Below are 3,404 nucleotides of genomic sequence, written 5' to 3' on the forward strand. Positions count from 1 at the left end.
GAATCAGCTTCCAGTTTGTGTTCGGGCGGCAGACACCCTATCCGTTTTTAAGAGTGCGCTTAAGACCTTCCTTTTTGATAAAGCTTATAGTTAGGGCTGATTAGATTCAGCCCCTAGTTTTGCTGCTATAGGCTTAGTTTGTCGGGGGACATCTTACTTCTTCCTTCTCTCTGTCTATACCTGTGTGCTCTCATGTTCCGATTAACCCAGCTTCCCCAAATGTCTTTCTTTTTGGTGTCTATATACGCCGGGATCCGGAGTCATGGATGATTCTGCGGTCCTGTGTCATGGATCGCGAGTCCTGGATCTTGAGTCGTGGCTGTGGTCCTGGATCATAAGTCCTGGATGGATATCCTCGTGGATTCATCTTCCTATTATACACACATGCATTTCCAAACATTTGGTCTACTTATTTTGCAAATGTATTATCTTTTCAATTTACACACGGCATCTATTGCACGTCTGTCCGTCCTGGGAGAGGGATCCCTCCTCTGTTGCTCTCCCTGAGGTTTCTCCCATTTTTCCCTTTAAACTGTGGGTTTTCTCCGGAAGTTTTTCCTTGTACGATGTGAGGGTCTAAGGACAGACGGTGTCGTATTGTCATACTGATATTCTGTACAAACTGTGAAGTCCACTGAGACAAATGTAACATTTGTGATATTGGGCTATATAAATAAACATTGATTGATTGATTGATTGATAAAGGTTCTTAAAGAGATGGGGAGAGTGATTTATTTTAGTCAATCGGTCTCAGGAGAGGCAGGGCAGACCTGTTTGGGCTCATTTTAAACTAAAAAGCAGCTCAGTCTCATTCATTCAAAGTAAATCTCTTTTGTAGAGCCAGATTTCAAAATCAACATCAAAACGAGGCGGACGGCAGCTCTGCTTTAATCTAAAGTGTGGGATGTAACCTCCTCCCCCAAAGGTGAAATAAGATTGTCACTCTGATGCGTCCGCTCCCCTTTTGATGAGCTGGGGAATAAATATGCAGAAAAGGGGGCTTCCTGGTGGAGGAAGAAGGGAGAGAAAAAAAGAAGCAATCAAGGATAGCAGCGGTCCCCGGCTGGACGATAAATCTCTGTCTGTTTCAATCGCCGCTGTGGCCGAAACGGTGTAAAATTCGAGCAGGGATGTCATCAATTTCTGTTAGCTTCTCTGTCTTCTTCTGGTCCGGTCGGCGGGCAGCCGTGATGGATTGATTTTGTCACTTGTGCTCAGTTCACAGTATGTTAACATGGAAGGGCAGAGTTGGGTTATGGAGAGAGGGTTATTAGTAGCTGGGCTGTGGCTGGACTTCTCTCTCTCTTCGTTTGAAGGTCTCTCACTCCCTGTCACACTGCCTTACACTCAATATACTCGCTTGCCCATTTATCACACCTCATTCTCTTCCACATCTGCATCCATTTCATCCCTGCGCACCCCCATCCCTCCCCTCTTATCTCTGCAGAACTCTCCTATCTCACCCAACTGTCTTCACCTGAACCACCTGACCTGTCAGCCTGTTCCTCTCCTCCACTACATGTGTCAACTGTCACCTCATTCCTATATATTTCATACATTTATACCACTGTTAACCATACCCCCCTTCTCTCAAATCAGTCGGACCCTGAACGGATAAGGCCGTTAAAATAAACACTAACTCTGTGACTGTTAGAAATCTGAGCCCAGCTTTTCTGTCACTTGTCGAATAGATTTGAGTCCAGTCAGGTAGTTTTGGGATGTGTTGATGTGTGTCTGCCTATCAACTGCTAATCAAATTGTTTTGTCAGGAATTCTCTCAGGTCTATCAATTTAAAGTAATCCAATTACAACAGAATAGGGCAAAAAGGTGAAATAAACTTAGATGGTCAAATCTCCACTGTGTCAATTCTGTGGTTCAAGTTGAGTTGTACAGTGTGACTCAAGTGTGAATTCTCCCCAGCTGCCCCCCTCTCCTCCGCGCTGCATCCCTGCCTCTCCCATCATCCACCTCCATCCACCTAGCTTCTCCATGGCCTCTAATCTTTATTTCTCTTCTTATCTACCTGATTTCTACGATTGTCTCAGCACACAGTAAGTATACCTTCATCCGCCCATCTATGTACCACCTCCTCACTGAGCTCTCTCATCACACAGACAGCAGGACCACTACAGAGCTGGTGTTACATAATCTTGAGGGAGCTGCTGGAACCAGCCGTACTTTATGATTGGAAGACTGAAGAGAGATGACATCATGAAGGAAGCTGAACCCTGAAGAGGACATTAGAACATCTTTATACACATTCAGTGATGCAAATTAGTCGCTTTTCGGTGCCTCCCGCTTTTTTAACGCTGATTTGGGTGACTTCTGAGAACCGAAGAGTTTTTGTTTTGGGGGGGGGATGTCCAACTCACTGACTGATGGACAACTTCTCACTTCAAAACATAGACTTTACTTGGGCGGGAAGCCCACGTATAGCCTATTAACGGCCGCCAAAGTATATTTTTGTATCCATCTGCGAGCACGACTAGTGGACAATGATCTCTCGCTCTACGCCTCCTGTACCTGTTCGCTCTGCTATCGCGTGAAGGGTCTGCTAACAAGCGACAAACAGAGGAGTCACATGTTGTTGCACATCAGTCATGCGCAAATGCGGCGGACTTCTGCGCTGTAACCCCGCTGCGAGGCTCTGGTGAACTATTACACCAACGCGGTTCCAGGGCCGGTTCGGAGCTAGAGCCTGATAAGCACCGGTGACGTCATGACGCAGCAGCAGCACCAGTCGGTTGCGTAAAGCAGTAAAGCAGTTAGTAAAGCAGACGTAAAGCAGTAGAAACATTTCGCAAGCAAAGAAGAAGAAAAACTGAAGCCCTTAAAGTCAAAAGTGTATAATATCTACCTGTAAATAATAATAAAAACCCTTGATTTATAACGTAAAATCTCTGTCTCCTCTTGATATGAGTATATTATAAAGAACAGCCAGTTAATTGAAGCATTATACAGTTCTGGGTGTTGAGAGCTGTATCCATAGAGCTCTTAATGTTGCTCTCAAAGTGCACCAGATTGATCCATTTAACTTCAATTTAAAGAAAAAAATCTTCCCGGGAGAGCATGCCCTCGGACCCCCCTAGAGGAGGTGAGGTCCCCCCACAAATAAACAGGATCATATGGATAGTATACTAGATAAGTTTGCACACTAATTATATATAACTATAATATATATGGTTAATTGCGGAGGACCACCTGTTTTGTGTGTCCCCCACTTCTTCAACCAAAGTTACACCCTTGATAATATCTACCTGTAAATAATGATAAAAACCCTTGATTTATAACTTAACATCTCTGTCTCCTATTGATCTTAGTTTTCGAATAGTCTTTTTTCACCATACGTGTGTTTGCATCACTGCACATTGGTAAACACAATTGAACTAACACTGCACCTTTT

The 3,404-nt window shown here is 44.2% G+C and overlaps 1 long non-coding RNA gene across 1 annotated transcript; it reads left to right on the plus strand.

Moving 5' to 3' along the window:
• Nucleotides 1–2,666: 2,666 nt before the first annotated feature.
• On the plus strand, nt 2,667–2,892 carry LOC104950568 (uncharacterized). The gene is made up of 2 exons (XR_798932.1): nt 2,667–2,747; nt 2,779–2,892. It is a non-coding gene; the product is annotated as an uncharacterized lncRNA (long non-coding RNA).
• Nucleotides 2,893–3,404: the final 512 nt, after the last annotated feature.

The sequence above is a fragment of the Notothenia coriiceps genome, unplaced genomic scaffold (genome assembly GCF_000735185.1).
Source record: "Notothenia coriiceps isolate Sejong01 unplaced genomic scaffold, NC01 NC01_scaffold00017819, whole genome shotgun sequence".
NCBI lineage: Eukaryota > Metazoa > Chordata > Actinopteri > Perciformes > Nototheniidae > Notothenia > Notothenia coriiceps.